Source organism: Triticum dicoccoides, chromosome 2B (genome assembly GCF_002162155.2).
Source record: "Triticum dicoccoides isolate Atlit2015 ecotype Zavitan chromosome 2B, WEW_v2.0, whole genome shotgun sequence".
In the NCBI taxonomy this organism is placed as follows: Eukaryota; Viridiplantae; Streptophyta; class Magnoliopsida; order Poales; family Poaceae; genus Triticum; species Triticum dicoccoides.
Window position 1 is genome coordinate 779,794,691 of NC_041383.1, and position 18,128 is coordinate 779,812,818.

The following is an 18,128-nucleotide window of genomic DNA, read 5'->3' on the forward strand; positions in this document are numbered from 1 at the left end:
GGTGGACTAGGATGAATAGAGAAATCGCTCAGTTTATTGCTAACTGTGACATTTGTCGTCGCGTTAAGGCAGAGCATCAGAGACCTGCTGGCACCCTTCAACCTTTAGCTATTCCTGAGTGGAAATGGGATAAAGTTGGTATGGACTTCATTACCGGTTTTCCCAGGACCAAAAGAGGGAATAATGCTATCTTCGTAGTCATTGATCGTCTCTCCAAAGTGGCGCACTTCCTACCTGTTCGAGAGAATATCACCGCTAGTCAGCTCGCTGACTTATATATTTCTTGAATAGTATCACTTCATGGTGTTCCACTAGAGATCAATTCAGACCGTGGTAGTCTTTTCACTTCGCATTTCTGGGAGAGTTTCCAGACTGCCATGGGAACCCATCTTTCCTTCAGTACCGCTTTCCACCCTCAGTCGAGTGGTCAGGTGGAAAGGGTCAACCAAATTCTCGAAGACATGCTCAGAGCTTGCGTTATCTCATTCGGTATGGACTAGGAGAAATGTCTTCCTTTCGCCGAGTTTGCTTATAACAGTAGCTATCAATCCAGTCCCAAGAAAGCTCCTTTTGAGATTCTCTATGGACGAAGATGTCGAACACCTTTGAACTGGTCAGAAACCGGTGAAAGACAATTCTTTGGACCGGACATGATCTAGGAGGCAGAAGAGCAAGTTCGCATCATTCGTGAGAATTTGAAAACAGCCCAGTCTCGTCAAAAGAGCCAGTATGATCATCATCATAAGGATATGACTTATGAAATTGGCGATAAAGCTTACCTTCGGGTTACTCCTCTAAAGGGTACCCATAGTTTCGGTATCAAGGGCAAGTTGGCTCCTCGTTACATTGGCCCATTTCGCATTCTTGCTAAATGAGGAGAGGTTGCCTACCAGTTGGAACTACCCCCACATCTTTCTCGAGTTCATGATGTCTTCCACGTCTCTCAACTCAGGCGTTGCTTCTCGGATCCCATCCGCGGAGTGGACCACGAAACGCTTGATCTCCAAGATAACCTCACATACCGAGAGTACCGGTTCGCATTCTTGATCAAGCAGAGCGTGTTACCCGATGTCAGAACATCAAGTTCCTCAAGGTTCAGTGGTCTCATCATTCCGAGAGAGAAGCTACTTGGGAGAGAGAAGATCGTCTTCGACTGGAGTACCCCACTTTCTTTCCGTCGACCCCTGAATCTCGTGACGAGATTCTTTCAAGTGGGGGCGAGTTGTCACATCCCTAGTTCTGGTATGCTCGAGGCTAGCTAGTCATGTGTGCATCATGTTTAAATTCCATTTAAAATTGAAATGAGGATTTGTGAAACCCTCAGAATCATCTCTGGAAATGACCTAGATAAACATTGCTCCAAAAAGGTCCAAGAAAATGTTCATGTTGCTCTATAAAAATATTGGACAGAGATAAAAATCAAACCAATATTTTTAGGAGCTCATAAGTATTTATTTTGGGCATTTGGAATTAATGCATAATTATTTGCGTTGGATATATATTTGTTATATATATAATATATGTCCAAAAATTATGCCATTTGTTGAGGAGCTCTGGAATAATACCACTAGTTCCTACAAAAATTGGTATAAGTAAATAAAATGATTTAGTATTATTATTTAATCAAAACAAATCTCAGAAAATAGAAAAGAGAAACGAAAACAGAAATAAAAGGGAGAAGAGACTTACCTGGCGCTTACCTCCCCGTGCAGCCCGTTCCTGTGCGGCCTGGCCGGCCCAGTTGGCCAGCCCAGCCCACCTGGCCTCCTCCTCTGTCGTCTTCCTCCCCCTCGCCCAAGCAGCTGCATGCCCGCGCCACAGCCGGCCGCGGCCACGCGCCCGGCCACCTCCTACTTCCCTCCTCATCCCTCTGGTCTCCCTGGACGTCGCCACGATGCCCCGCACCTCTCTCCGTCTCTCTCATTCCTCCCCCTCCCCTGGTCTCTCTCCCACGCGCACGGCCGAACGCCACCGTCGCCGCTGCTCACTGTCACCGTAGCCACCGCCTCCCCCTCGCCTCTCTGATACGCGCAGGAGCTGCGCCTCCTCGTCCTGAAGCTCTCCGCCGAGCCACGCAAGCCGGAGCGCCCCGTGAGCCGTCGCTGTCGCCATCTTCGCCTCCGGTCGCCGCAGATCATCTTCGCCGCCCCGCCGAATTCAGCGCGTCCCCGAGCTTGCCGACAAGCCCGTCGAGTCCACTGTGAGCTTCTGCTCCGTTCCCCTCTCCTCACTCCTCCGTTCTCATGCCGTAGCCCCCTTTCCCCGCCATGGCCGTAGCTCCTCGCCGCCGTTCATGCTGCCGCCGTCGCCCTGGCCACCATAGCCTGCAACCGAGCGCGTCACCGTACTCCTGGTGCCATGAGGGTGCCGCAGAGCCCCTCGGTTGGCCTCCCCGTGCCCTCCAGGCCCTCTGCCGCTCGAGCCCGAGCTCCGGCCGCCGCCGCGTGCTCTGCTCCGGCGAGATCCGGCGCCCCCGCAGCCTCCCACCTGCTCCCCTAGATGCGGGCGAGCGTGAGCTCTCCACTGGTGCCCTCAGCGCGTCGAACCACTGCCGGAACAGCGTCTCCGGCAAACATCTGCCGCGGTTTGAGGTCGTCGCCGGCCAAACTCTGGCGAGGCCGACGTGGCTGTCATTACTGCCTAATCCTGCAGCCTAAACCACCCCACCAGCCGCTGACCGTAGGCCCCAGAGCCAAGTCAAACCCTGGTCAGTGCGGGTTTGACCCGGGCTTAACCACTGTGTCACTGACGTGTGGCCCCCACACGTCAGGTTTGACCCAGGTTGACTGCTGACGCAATTATTTATTTTCTGGATTTAAATTAAATCAGGAATTCCAAAAAATTAGCCAAACTTCAAAAAATCATAGAAATTCAACCGTAGCTCAGATTGAGATAATTTATATATGAAAAATTATCAGAAAAATGAAATCTTTCCATCTGTACTAGTTTCATGCATAACAAACCAACTTATACATGCTGTATAAGTGAAAACATGTAAATAGCATATATAAGAGCTTAACTTGGAGTTGCATTTGAATTTTGGTTCAAATGGACTCCATCCAAATAACAGCCAGTTGCATTAGCTCAAACAGCATCACATCTCCATGCCATGTTCATGCATAATATTGTTGCATATGCTTGAGTATTGATTGCCGACACCGTTCCTTCTCGATAGGTCCTGCTCCGGAGAGTGTTCCAGAGTACCTGTCCGAGGAGCAGTGCCTTCCTTGTTGAGCTACCAGACAAGCAAACCCCCTTGTTCATTCCGATACAATCCTACTCTGTCGCTCCTGCTCTCAGTTATTGCATTAGGACAACAACGATTCATCTGCTACTTTGTGCTGCGGTAGTTGAACCCATTCCTCTGCATGACCTATCATTTCCACAGTAAATAGTTGAAACCCACTAGCATGTGTAGGAGTTGATTGAAGCCATTGTTTTGTTCCTACCATGCCATGCCTGCTATTGCTTAGAGTTGTGTCAGGTCTGATTCATTGGGAATGAATTGGAGTGCAGTGTTCTATGTTCTAATGCTGAGAGTGAAGTGTGTGAACACGATTTGGTAAAGGTAGCGGTGAGAGGCCATGAAGGAGTACATGGTGGGTTGTCTCACTGGAACCGTCCTTAAGCACTGAGTTCTATGTATGTTATCCAATGACTCGATACTACCACACATTGGGTTCCGGTAACTCGGCCCCTCTCGACTTATTAACCTACTTGATCTCTGTCCAGGAGTCGCAACTAGTTTCTGGTGTTTGTAGGTAGTGCTATTTCTCTACCAAGTGGCACCCGGCAGGGTGGGCTTGGGACAGACTAGGCACACGTGGCCTGGTGTACCGAGTGGCACCCGGATGGTGGGCTCGGGAACCCTGCACACATCGTTTGGGGCCGTGAGCGACACCCTGGCCGGATCTCCTTGCGGATGGAACCCGGATAGGCGATAAACCTGGAGTAGAGTCTTGTGTGGTTAGTCAGGTCGTGGCCGACACCCTCGCCAGGCTTCCGCTTGAAGGTTGCCGAGTTACATGACGTGTACATGGCGGTAAGTGGCGAGAGCGTGTGTGAAGAAGTACACCCCTGCAGGGTTAACATGATCTATTCGAATAGCCGGGTCCGCGGTTATGGACTTCTTGGATGCTTACATGGTACATAGACAACTTGAAGTGGATACTATAAAATGCTCAAGACAAGTGTGAGTACTATGGATGGCCTTCTCGTAGGGAGACGGGGATGAATCCATAGTAGTGTATTGTGTGGTGATTAGTGGACTCGTGTACGTTGTCTCACCTCAAGAGTTTCTCGTAGTCGTAGAACAGGATAGCCACTCAGTCAAAGCTGGCTTGCTGCAACTAAACCCCACATTACCTTCTTGATACAAATGCATGTATGATAGGATCTGATGTAAGTCTTGCTGAGTACCTTTGTACTCATGTTGCTTTATTTATGTTTTTGCAGTGGAGACTTCGGTCTTTCTAGTGTTCTCGTGGACTTCGACGAGTAGCTTGTACCTCAGCTACGATCTTGATCGGATGTTGTAGATAGTCAGGCTCTTTAGCCTTTTTCATTTGTAGATGTCTGTACTCAGACATGTAATGCTTCCGCTTGTTGCTTGTTTGCTCTGACTGTTGGGTCATGTGACCCCTGTTTGTAATAAATGTTATGATGGCTCTTCTGAGCCTTTATCTATATGAGTTGTTGAGTTATGTTGTGATGCCATGTTGTACAGCACATACTTGCATGTTATGCGTACGTGTAATGTGTATTGCTATGTGTGGGATCTGACTATCTAGTTGTTTATTCTTAGAAGCCTCTCTTACCGGGAAATGTCTCCTAGTGCTTCCACTGAGCCCTGGTAGCTTGCTACTGCTCCAGAACACTTAGGCTGGCCGGCATGTGTCCTTCTTCGTTCCTGTGTCTGTCCCTTCGGAGAAATGTCACGCGATGAATACCAGAGTCCTGTTAGCCCACTACAGCCCGGTTCACCGGAGTCCTGCTAGCCCAGTTGCTACAGCCCGGATTCACTCGCTGATGACCGACATGTTCGATGCTGGGTCATGTATGCCTGTCCCTGTAAGTTAGTGCCACTTTGGGTTCACGACTAGCCATGTCAGCCCGGGCTCCTTATCATATGGATGCTAGCGACACTATCATATACATGTGCCAAAAGGCACAAACGGTCTCGGGCAAAGGTAAGGCGACACCCGTGGGGATACCGTGCGTGAGGCCGCAAAGTGATATGAGGTGTTACATGCTAGATCGATGTGGCATTGAGTCGGGGTCCTGACAATGGCGTACCGTAGAACGGAGGAAACGGCCTTGTGTTCGATCGGGCACGGTCGAAACAGGATCCTTTTCATCAGGAGGGGTCTGGCGTACCGCAAAACGGAGGAAACGGACTTCTCTTGGACCTCCTACGGTCAAAACAGGGCCTTGGACCTCCTACGGTCGAAACGGGGCCCTGTTGATCGCGAGGGGTGTGGCGTACTGCAAAACAAAGGAAACGGACTTGTGTTGGAGCGCTATGATCGAAATGGGGGTCCAATTCATCGGCAGGGGTGTGGCGTATCGCAAAACGGGACTCCACGGGATACTATTCATCTCCACTGTCAACCTCCTCCAGCCTCCACGGGCTAGTGTTCATCCACCGTTAACCTCCTCCAGCCTCCACATGCGACTATTAATCCACGGGCACCTGTTCATCCAGCCTCCACCGCTCCTCCATCGGCTACTGTTCAACCAGCCCTCTCCACGGGGTCCTGTTCAACCACCCCTCCATGGGGCTACTGTTCATCCAGCCCTCCACTGGCTACTGTTCATCCAGCCCTCCAAGGGGCCATCCTGTTCATCCATCCCTCCACAAGGTCCTGTTCATCCACCCCCAACCAGCTTGATCGGGGTCATGTTCATCCAGAGGCAACACCACGGGGTCCTGCTCACCTCCACCGTCGACCTCCTCCAGCCTCCATGGGCTACTATTCATACACCGTCGACCTCCTCTAGCCTCCACCTGCGACTGTTCATCCACGGGCTCCTGTTCATCCAGCCTCCACCGCTCCTCCACTGGCTATTGTTCAACCACCCCTCCACGGGCTACTGTTCATCTAGCCCTCCACCGGCTACTGTTCATCCATCCCTCCATGGGTTCGTCCTGTTCATCCAGACCTCCACGGGATCCTGGTCATCCACCCCCAACCATCTTGATCGGGGTCCTGTTCATCCAGAGGCAACACCATGGGGTCCTGTTCATCCACCCCACCGGGAACAGTTCATTCAAACCCCCCAACAATGCTCATTGTTCATCAAGGGAAGGAGGTAGCAGGGTTCGATCGGCTTCAACTAGAAGCAGTAGCGAAGGAATCACTCGGGTTCAGTTAACAGAAAGGGATCGATCGCTCAGGTTCAGTAACGTAGCTAGTGCAATCGCTCGGGTTCAGTTAGATCCCAACGCCTCGCTCGGGTTCAGTTAGAGCCCAATGCCTCACGCACACACGCGCGTACGTGTACGAGAGAAACGCGCATCGCTCGGCCCCCGACCATCCATCGTAACCGGGAGCTCCCCGATATTTTCCTCGCCCTCGCTTCTACCATGGTGTTTTCTGTCATGGATAGCACAAAGAATGTCATGCAGTTGCGTGTCCACACTACAAGGATTCCGGTCTATTGCAACAAAAAATATTGCTACAACCATCTTTTGTTGCAATAAAATGCTATATTACCACAAAATTCCAGCTTGTGGTAATAGGATCTACATATTGCCACAATTTTGTTTCATCGCGCTAAGTACTTGTTTTGTTGCAATAGAAGCCATGTATTGCCACAAGCTGCATCGGCGTTGTAATATGGTAGTGATATTGCAACAATTCCGTCCCATTGCATGAATTGGTCATCTTGTTGCAATAATGGCTAGGTATTGCAACAAAGTACATCTTTGTGGTAATATTTAGACATATATTGCAACGCTCTGACATGTGGCGCTAGTCATAGATACTATTGCAACAAATCATGTATTGGTTGTAATAGGGTGACTTTTTGCCTCACCTTCCTTGTGTTGCAATAACTATTACATATTGCGACAAATTGAGCATGGTAATACGTACAACATAATGCAACAACCCTCTAGTGTTGCCAAAAAAGGAGCGGGATATTGCAACGATATTCTCTATAGTGCTCCAGATTTTTCCTTTATTTATTATACTATTTCACAGGATCTGATTAAAGTCGCGTACTAGTTTACAGAAGCATTAATACATTAGGTCCAACAACTTGCGACTAAGTTGCATTTTAGTCACATATGTTGCAAAGTGGACATCGGTGGTACCACAACTTGGAGGAACGCTCGCTTACGCGCGTGCGAAGCATTGCACACTCGCGGACGCCCTTCACTTTAGTGTTTCTTGCACCGCCAAGGTCTCCTCCACTCACCCTACTAACCTACTCCGGTAGCAAGGTTGTACTCGACACCGAAAAGACGCCAAGCTCAGTGCCCTTCTCACAAAGGTGAGTCATGAGAACTGAGCAGCAAATCCTCACATTCTCTTCCTAACTTTTCTCTATCTTGCTTGATGTGATTGTATGTGTTTATGTGTGCTATTAATAAAAAAGGAGATTCAATATAAAATTATGTGTTAAACAGAGAAATTGAGCAAGGATGCATGCTATCTATTTTTAAACACTCCCAGGCTCCATTTAAACAACTCTTTAGCCACCAATTGAGCAGCATAACAACTAACTACATCAAGATATATATAAGGACATATGACACACGATTTTAGTAGGATATAACAAACCATCTCAGCAAGATATATAACACATATTTCAAAATGACAGCACACAAATCAAATTGTGGCATCAGGTGAGTGTTGCCACGGGAAAACATGTGGCAACTTCCCGCCTAGATGTTGTGATAGCACGCTTTATTGCCACAATTGCTTTTTTGTGGTAATAAGCTATTACCATGTGTCCAGTCGCAACGGCTGCCAACGAATGTCGTTTCGTGGCAATAGGTACTTATCGCCACGAAATAACATGTATTACAACAAACGGGTTTGTTGCAATAGACCCGGATCCTTGTAGTGCCAGCCCGCCCAGGATGAAAAGCCCATTTTCTATCATGATTTTTCTTCATAGAAGTAGGAGCCCACCACATCTATGATAATACCGGGTTTTGTCACAATTATTGTCATAGAAGTGTCATAAGCATGACAGGAAAAAAATTGTTCGGCCCAAAATGTCACGGATGTGTCTTTCTTTAGTAGTGTAAGAGCAAATGCCTTGACCTTTGGCTCTATTTTTGGATCCTCCTCTGGCGGTAGGGTGAAATTTGTCTTCAGGGAGGTCCAAAGATCATTTTTCTATCCATCCTGGACATAAGAAACTTCAGTGTCATCCTTACTCTTCATTGCTGGATGCTGATCGAGATGATGTCCCTAGCAATAGCTCCGCACTGACCAAAAAATGTGTCGTTGGTCCGCTTGGGTTCAATCGGTTGGCCATCGTCCATGATTTCTGTGATCGTGAACCTTTTATCCTGGCGGACGCCTTTTCTTTGGGCCTCGTCTCCTTACGGAAGTTTGGCTCGATCCGGAGGGCTATAAAAGAAGAAAGAAGCGCTAATATATGTACATACCAAAACAACTAATCCATCAATTAGTCAGCACAAGCTTAATCAATATATACACCTCGCCGGACTTTGCAACAGCTCCCTCCTCCATTCGGTCACCGGAGGTCATTGTGGTCTTCTTCCTCCGCCATTCAGTCACCGGAGCTGTCACAAACTCGTCACTCCTCCATTGTTGGATCACCGGAGCCGGCATCCTCTCCTTCGTGACTATCGGTGTCATTCAGAAACGAGAAGACATCACCTCCGTCACGGATTATATCCCCCAACAACTCTTCTTGTTCTAAGTCTCTGTCCATAGTTTCCGCAAATATTACTGCATGGCAATATACAAACATGAGAGATGGATATATTAGTGTCAAACATAGACCTAGATAATATAACAACAAGGGGCGGGACGATTTATCGGGTAGGGGCGGGTGGGGGTAGGAGATCGACAACACTCTTTCTTCTAGGGTTTGGGTGGCCTCGAGAGTTGGTCGGGCGAGCGGACCGGGAGTAAATTTAGTAACTTTGAACTTTGTATATTTGGTCGGGCGAGAGGGGGTTGATCGACTTCCCCCCTCATGTCGAAGTTATCGGGGATACGTTTCGAGAGAAAATACAACACTTGATATGTTTCTAATATATGAACATTTTAACTTAGTAACTCTCGTTTCGAGAGATAACTTTCTATTAACATCATTTTAACTTAGTAACTTAGTAACGTTTCGAGTGAAAACTTAGTAACTTGGTAACATTTTAACTTAGTAACGTCAAAACTTTCTATTAACATCTCTCTCCCTCCTCATGCATGTCCGACGTCGTGTCCCCCCCCCTCATGTCGAAGTTATCGGGGAGGGGGTAGATCGACAACGACATACATACATACATACATACATACATGAAAAAAAATTATATCCATCCATACATACATAGCCACATACATAAATGGAAAAAATGCGATCCATCCATAGGTACATAGCCACATACACAAAAATACGTATGGCCACATATATGAAGAAAATACATATATGAAGAAAAAATGCTATGAACAAAAAAACATCATATAAAGTGCACTTTGTTGTTTTGATCTAAACAACAAGGTTAAGTTGCTTTTTCATGCATGAAAATGCCACGTCGGCATTTGCCGGAGTTCGGCCGGCGACGACCAAATCCACGGTGGAAGCTCGCCAGACTTGCGCTACAGAGGGTGGTTGGATGTGCGGAGACCACCAGGAGGTAGCCCGCATTTGTACGCAACTAGCAGACCCAACAGAAAGGTCATGGCGTTGCTGGAACAACGACGACGACCACGGGGGCGGCAGCCGGAGTTTGGCCGTCCACGGTTCAGGCACTATGGGGCATGGAGAGAGTAGTTGAGGGGTTGTACGGGTTCCCAGGGTCACCATGAGCATGCTGATGCAACGCACGCAGGTGGAGGAGCTCGGGAAGACAGAGCTCAACGGCCATGGCGGCGGCCGACGCTCGGGGCTTGTGGGACGGCGGCTGGAGGTCAAGCGCGTCGACGACGGGTTTGGAGAAAGGAAGCAGAGCTCACTGCGGTTCGGAGGAGCAGACCAGCGAGGTCGGGGAATCATGGATGGCGGCGAATCGGTGATGGGCATCGCCAGCACTCGAGGTCGATGACGATGATGTTGGCGATGGCAGGGGCGGGGGCAAGGGAGCGGGCTCGGGGATGACGATGGCGAAGGTGATGACAGGGCAGGGGCGCGGCGACGGCGACGGTGCAGGGGTGGCGGACGGCGTCGCGGCAGCCTAGCGGCGTCGAGCTCGATCGGCGTCGTCGGGGGAACTGGCGATGAAGTGTGAAGATTCCTAAATGTGGGCTTATATACCGCACCGTTTAGTCCCGGTTGGTGTCACCAACCGGGGCCAATGCTACACTTTGGTCCTAGATCGTGCCACCAATCGGGACCAAAGGTCTCTTTTCGTCAGCCCAAAGGGCTGGAAGCAGAGACCTTTGGTCCCGGTTCGTGGCACGAACCGAGACCAAATGGTATCATTGGTCCTGGTTGGTGTCATCAACTTTGACCAAAGGTGGGTATTGGTCCCGGTTGGTGCCACCAACCGGGACTAAAGGTAGGTGCTGCCCGGGGCCAAAAGTTTAGTCCCACCTCGCTAGCTGAGAGGGCTTGTGACTTGTTTATAAGCGTTGCTGCGCCGACCGTCTTGAGCTCCTCTCAACTACAGGCTTACAGTCCTAATGTCACACACCTCTGCAAGTGGGCCTACTGGGCCAGCTGCGGGCCTGAATCCTGGCCCGATGGTTTTCTAGTCGCATTCAGGCCATGGTGGCTCAGTAGGCGGCATTTTTTTTGTTTTTTTTATGCTTTATTTATTTTCTTTTGTTTGTACTAACTAAATACTTACAGTTTTTCAGTGGTTCTGTTTTTCTTTTAGTTCACAAAAATTATAAACTTTCTGTTAGTGCCATTACTTTTCAAATTTGAATTGTTTTAAATTTGTGTGAATCACTATTTTGTGAATAACTTTAATATGAAAATAGATTTTTGAGTGATTCTTTTTCCTGCTATTTAATATTACTGTGTTTTATCATTATATTCAATTTGGTAATTTTTTAGGTTATTTTAAATGTCTGTTTTAACCAAAAACCGATTTTGTTATTTTAGTTTGCTATTAAAGTTTCTAAGAATAACATTCTTCATGAAAATGCTTCTTGCTATTAATGTTTTGAACAAAAATACTTTGATACTTTTAGTAGCATAAATTTTATTAAAAATTAGTTTCAAAAATAGTAGAGGTTTATAAAATCTTGTTAGTTGATTCCTTTTGCTATTAGAGTTTTATAAAAGCTTTTTAATTGATTCTTTTTTCTATTGAAGAATATTATAGTTTTGTTTTAGTTGATTATTTTTATTTCATTATTTTTGCTATTAGAGTTTCCTAAAAGTTTTATAGTTCGTTCTTTTTGCTATTAGTTCATTTTTTGAGCTAAATGACCCTAAAATTGAAAAGCACTTCAAATGAAATCTAAAAACGTTGAAAGTTCGCATGGTATCATCATTTCACCCACATAGCATGTTCTAAAAAGTTGAGAGGGTTACAGCAAAAACTGGATGCACTTCATTTGCAAAACAGAAAATCTCTTTCGAAGTATCAGGGTTTCGGACAAAAACTCATCTTTTACAAAGGGATTTAATTTTTTGAGCTTATTTGAACTCTAGAATTTTTGTGTGTTCAAAACGCACCATTCAAAGCAACATCATCAATTTTCAACCCTTTCTGACTTCATTTGGTATTTTTCATGCATTTAATAGTTTTTTTTGAGCTAAATGACCCAGAAATTGAAAAGCACTTCAAATGAACTCTGAAAAGGTTGAAAGTTGGCATGGTATCATCATTTCACCCACATAGCATGTTCTAAAAAGTTGAGAGGGTTACGGCAAAAACTGGATGCAGCTTGTGTGCAAAACGGACAATCTCTTTCGAAGTATCAGGGTTTCGAACGAAAACTCATATGTTACAAAGGGATGTCATTTTTTTGAACTTATTTGAACTCTAGACTTTTTGTGTGTTCAAAATGCACCATTCAAAGATACATCATCAATTTTCAACCCTTTCTGACTTCATTTGGTATTTTTCATGCATTTACTGATTTTTTGAGCTAAATGACCCTGAAATTGAGAAGCACTTCAAATGAACTCTGAAAAGGTTGAAAGTTTGCAATGTATCATCATTTCACCCACATAGAATCTTCTAAAAAGTTGAGAGGGTTACGGCAAAAACTGGATGCACTTCGTGTGCAAAACGGACAATCTCTTTCGAAGTATCAGGGTTTCAGACTAAAACTCATCTATTACAAAGGGATTTTATTTTTTCTGAATTTATTTGAACTCAAGGATTTTTGTTTGTTCAAAATTCAGGATTCAAAGCGACATCATCAATTTTCGACCCTTTCTGACTTCATTTGGTATTTTCATGCATTTACTGATTTTGTGAGCTAAATGACCCTGAAATTGAGAAGCACTTCAAATGAACTCTGAAAAGGTTGAAAGTTTGCAATGTATCATCATTTCACCCACATAGAATCTTCTAAAAAGTTGAGAGGGTTACGGCAAAAACTGGATGCACTTTGTGTGCAAAACGGACAATCTCTTTCGAAGTATCAGGGTTTCGGACTAAAACTCATCTATTACAAAGGGATTTCATTTTTTTGAATTTATTTGAACTCCAGGCTTTTTGTGTGTTCAAAATTCACGATTCAAAGCCACATCATCAATTTTCGACCCTTTCTGACTTCATTTGGTATTTTCATGCATTTACTGATTTTGTGAGCTAAATGACCCTGAAATTGAGAAGCACTTCAAATGAACTCTGAAAAGGTTGAAAGTTTGCAATGTATCATCATTTCACCCACATAGAATCTTCTAAAAAGTTGAGAGGGTTACGGCAAAAACTGGATGCACTTTGTGTGCAAAACGGACAATCTCTTTCGAAGTACCAGGGTTTCGGACTAAAACTCATCTATTACAAAGGGATTTCATTTTTTTGAATTTATTTGAAATCCAGGCTTTTTGTGTGTTCAAAATTCACCATTCAAAGTCATCAATTTTCATCCCTTTCTGACTTCATTTGGTATTTTTCATGCATTTACTGATTTTTGAGTTAAATGACCATGAAAATGAAAAGCACTTCAAATGAACTCTGAAAAGGTTGAAAGTTGGCATGGTATCATCATTTCACCCACATAGCATGTTCTAAAAAGTTGAGAGGGTTACGTAAAAAACTGGATGCACTTCGTGTGCAAAACGGACAATCTCTTTCAAAGTATCAAGGTTTTGGACGAAAACTCATCTCTTACAAAGGGATTTCATTTTTTCGAACTTATTTGAACTCTAGGCATTTTGTGTGTTCAAAATGCACCATTCAAAGCCACATCATCAATTTTCAACCATTTCTGACTTCATTTGGTATTTTTCATGCATTTACTGATTTTTTTATCTAAATGACCCTAAAATTGAAAGGCACTTCAAATGAACTCTGAAAAGGTTGAAAGTTGGCATGGTATCATCATTTCACCCACATAGCATGCATGTTCTAAAAAGTTGACAGGGTTATGGCAAAACTTGGATGCACTTCGTGTGCAAAATGGACAATCTCTTTCGAAGTATCAGGGTTTTGAACTAAAACTCATCTGTTACAAAGGCATTTTATATTTTTGTACTTATCTAAACTCCAGACTTTTTGTGTGTTCAAAATGCACCATTCAAAGCAACATCATCAATTTTCAACTCTTTCTGACTTCATTTGGTATTTTTCATGCATTTACTGATTTTTTAAGCTAAATGACCCTGAAATTGAAAAGCACTATGAATGAACTCTGAAAAGGTTGAAAGTTGGCATGGTATCATCATTTCACCCACATAGCATGTTCTAAAAAGTTAAGAGGGTTACGGCAAAAACTGGATGCACTTTGTGTACAAAACAGACAATCTCTTTCGAAGTATCAGGGTTTCGGACGAACACTCATCTGTTATAAAGGGATTTCATTTCTTTACATGTAACTGCAGTGATATTCTAGATCAAAGGCGTCATCATAATAGTTGTGGAGAGAAGGTCATCACTTTTTCTTTGCTTGTGTCCTTTGCTTATTGCGCCGTAACCATGGATAATCTTCATCGTTTAACAGGGTGCTTGGGTCAGCCTTGACTTTGAAGGGAGGAATTTCATGAAACTTTTCTTAATCTTCAGACATGTCTGTCTTGCCCTCCACTCCCATGATGTGTCTTTTTCTTGAAAGAACTATGTGGCACTTTGGTTCATCGTATGATGTATTCGCTTACTTATCTTGTCTTTTTCTCGGTTTGGTAGACATGTTCTTCACATAGAAAACCTGCACCACATCATTGGCTAGGACGAATGGTTCGTCTGTGTACCTAAGATTGTTCAGATCCACGGTTGTCATTTCATACTGTGGGTCTACCTGTACCCCGCCTCCTGACAGATTGACCCATTAGCACTGAAACAAAGGGACCTTAAAATCATGTCCATAGTCAAGTTCCCATATGTCTACTATGTAACCATAATATGTGTCATTTCCCCTCTTGGTTGCTGCATCAAAGCGGACACCACTATTTTGGTTAGTGCTCTTTTGATCTTGGGCGATCGTGTAAAATGTATTCTCATTTATCTCGTACCCATTGTAAGTCAATACAGTCGAAGATGGTCCCTTGGCCAACGAAAACAACTCATCAGAAAGAGCATTATCACCCATGAGGCGTTTTTGCATCGAAATGTCGAAAGTCCTGATGTGTTCACATGTAATCCAGACGTCATGCTGCTCCGGGTGTTTGGAGCGCAGAATATTCTTGTGTTCATTGACATACGGGGTCACCAAGGTAGAATTCTGTAGAACTGTGTAGTGTGCTTGAGACCAAGAATGCCCGTCCCTACATATTGTTGAGTCTGGTCCTAGCATGCCTTTTCCAGTCAGTCTTCGCTCATACCGCGATTGAGGGAGACCAATCTTCTTATGGTCAGGAATGAAGTCAACAAAAAATCCAATAACCTCCTTTGTTTGATGGCCCATGGAGATGCTTCTTGCTGGCCTAGATAACCAATATCGTCGACTAGATGAACTAGGACATGCGTCATGATATTGAAGAAGGATGGTGGGAACACCAACTCGAAACTGACAAGACATTGTGCCACATCACTCCTTAACATTGGTAGGATTTATGGATCGATCACCTTCTGAGAGATTGCATTGAGGAATGAACATAGCTTCACAATGGCTAATCGAATATTTTTCGGTAGAAGCCCCCTGAATGCAACCGGAAGAAGTTGCGTCATAATCACGTGGAAGTCATGAGACTTTAGGTCCAGAAACTTTTTCTTTGCCATATTTATTATTCCCTTTATATTCGACGAGAAGCCAGACGGGACCTTCATACTGAGCACGCATTCAAAGAAGATTTCCTTCTCTTCTTTGGTAAGAGTGTAGCTGGTAGGACCTTCATACTGCTTTGGAGGCATGCCATCTTTTTCGTGCACATGTTGTTGGTCCTCCCGTGCCTCCGGTGTATCTTTTGTCTTCCCATACACGCCCAAGAAGCCTACCAGGTTCACGCAAAGACTCTTCGTCACGTGCATCACGTCGATTGTAGAGCAGACCTCTTGGTCTTTCCAATAGGATAGGTCCCAAAATATAGATTTCTTCTTCCACGTGCACTACTAGAATCAGGTTCTTTGCCATCAGCCAGCTCTTTGCCGTCGGCAAAGAAGGTCTTTGCCACCAGCTTCCGGAAAACTGACAGCAAAGAATGAGCTGTCGACAAAGATCATGTTTGCCGTCAGCCAGCTCTTTGCCGTCTGCTAGCAGACGACAAAGAGGGAGGGTGGCCCACTAGCGAGAACCACCTAACGGCCACTTCCTTTGCCGTCTGCTAGCAGACGGCAAAGAAATTGGCCAACCTAACGTCCGTTAGCTAGGCTCTTTGACGTCTACTAGCAGATGACAAAGTGTTGTGACCTAACTAAAAAGCGGCCCGCGCCCGCGCCCGCGCCCCATCCATCTCTCTCTCCCCTCACCACACCCACGCCGCCACCCCCGCGCCCGAGCCGACCCCGTAGCCCCGGCGACCCGCCCCGCCACTCAGGCCGCCCACCGCCTCCTCCACCACCGCCGGAGCCAAGGTGAGATTTGTTTTTGTGTTTTTCTATTGTTCTTTGCTGTTTAGTTTTAGGTGCTATTAATAGGTTTAGATTAGTGGTAGGTTTAGGTTAGTGCTAGGTTTAGGTTTAGATAATTAGAAGAAGAAGAAAGTTGAAACAAAGAAGAATAAGTAGAAGAAGAGGAAAAGGGAAAAAAGGAAGAGGGTCGTGGATCGCCAGTCTCGGAGGGGATAGATGGTTGGGATGTCATTTATGATGTCCCCCAATGAAGAGGATTATGAACCTCACATTAACCCAGACACATATGAAGGAGAATTCTTCCAAGAAACACGTCTTTCCAAAAAAAACATTTCAAGAACCGCTCTACTTCACCCTAGAACATTAAAGTAGACAGCGATAGTGAACCCGACCTCACCTCGGCCATAACAAGAAGAGCCTGAACTAGAAGAGGTTACTGCTGCGGATGATCGGTCAATGCTTGACCAATTACGTAGAGGTGGCCTTCCACATGATGATGCATTTATTAATAATGATGAAGAGCACGTCATTACTGATAGTGATGATGATGATGTATTTATTGATCCTGGAGCATTTATTGAACCCGACAATCCAGATTATTATTAGGTATTTAATTTTTATGTTGTAATAATTGATTTATATAGTTACTTGTATGATTGTATGATTTATATAGTTACTTGTATAATTTTCTTAATTTGTATATTGTTAGTTATACATAGTGTCATGGTCTTGATATATGTCCCCGTCGGCCCTCGCCCGCTTTATGTTTGGGATGTGGTAAATTCTCTTTTATAACTATTTGTTGCATTTCACATTTATGACAATTATGGCCATCAAGTTGACATATAGATATTTTAATCTAGGAGGTATGTGAACCGGAACTTGCAACCAACCCTCTTGTCGAGAAGTTAAATTTTGTTGAAAAAGAAAATGAGTATTTGAAATAAAAAAATAAAAGAATTGAAGAAGAGAAGATGAAATTGGAGTTGTATGTTGTCGATGTCGTCGATGATCACAAGATGAAGATGAATGCAATGCACTTGAAGATGGATGCAATGCGCTTGAGGATTAAGAAGATTAGAAAATATGCCATTCATAATGAGGCTTGGTATCATTATGTTGTTGGATCAATTGTTACCTTAGTTGCGATGTTCATTGCATTTGTTGTGATGAGGGTAAGTTTTCTCTAGTGTTTTGCTTAACAAATGCATACTTAGCTTACATTCCTCCTAAATGGCATAATTACCTAAGTTAGATAAAAAAATGAGCTATACTTAGCTTCTTGAGTTCATTTATGACATACTTAGCGTACTTAGGTCAAAAATGGCATGATAATCTTTGTTACCTCCAAAATGACATAGACTTAGCTTATTTTCCTCGAAAATGACATAATAATCTTACTAAGCTCCAAAATGACATATTTACCTAGCTTAGCTCTAAAATAACCTACACCTAGCATTTTTACCTAGCTTAGCAATAAAATGGCATATTTACCTACCTTAGTTAGAAGAAGAAGAAAAAGAAGAGGAGAGGAGAAATTGATTGAATTTAAGAAAAAAACAGAAAAAACAGGGGCTATAGAGGCACTTTGCCGTCTGCTGCTGGCAGACGGCAAAGAGCTTTGCCATCAGCCAACAGACGGCAAATATGCCACATGTCAGCTACCTATGCAACCAGGGGTGCACTAGGCTTGCATATATGGCATGCTTTGCAGTCTGTTGGCGGACGACAAAGATGCAAAGTTCTTTGCCTTTCGCCAGCAGACGTCAAAGCACGCCACGTGTCAGTTACATGGGGGCATTTGGGCTGGCCTATTTGGGTGCTTTGTCGTCTGCTGGGTGATAGCAAAGCACAC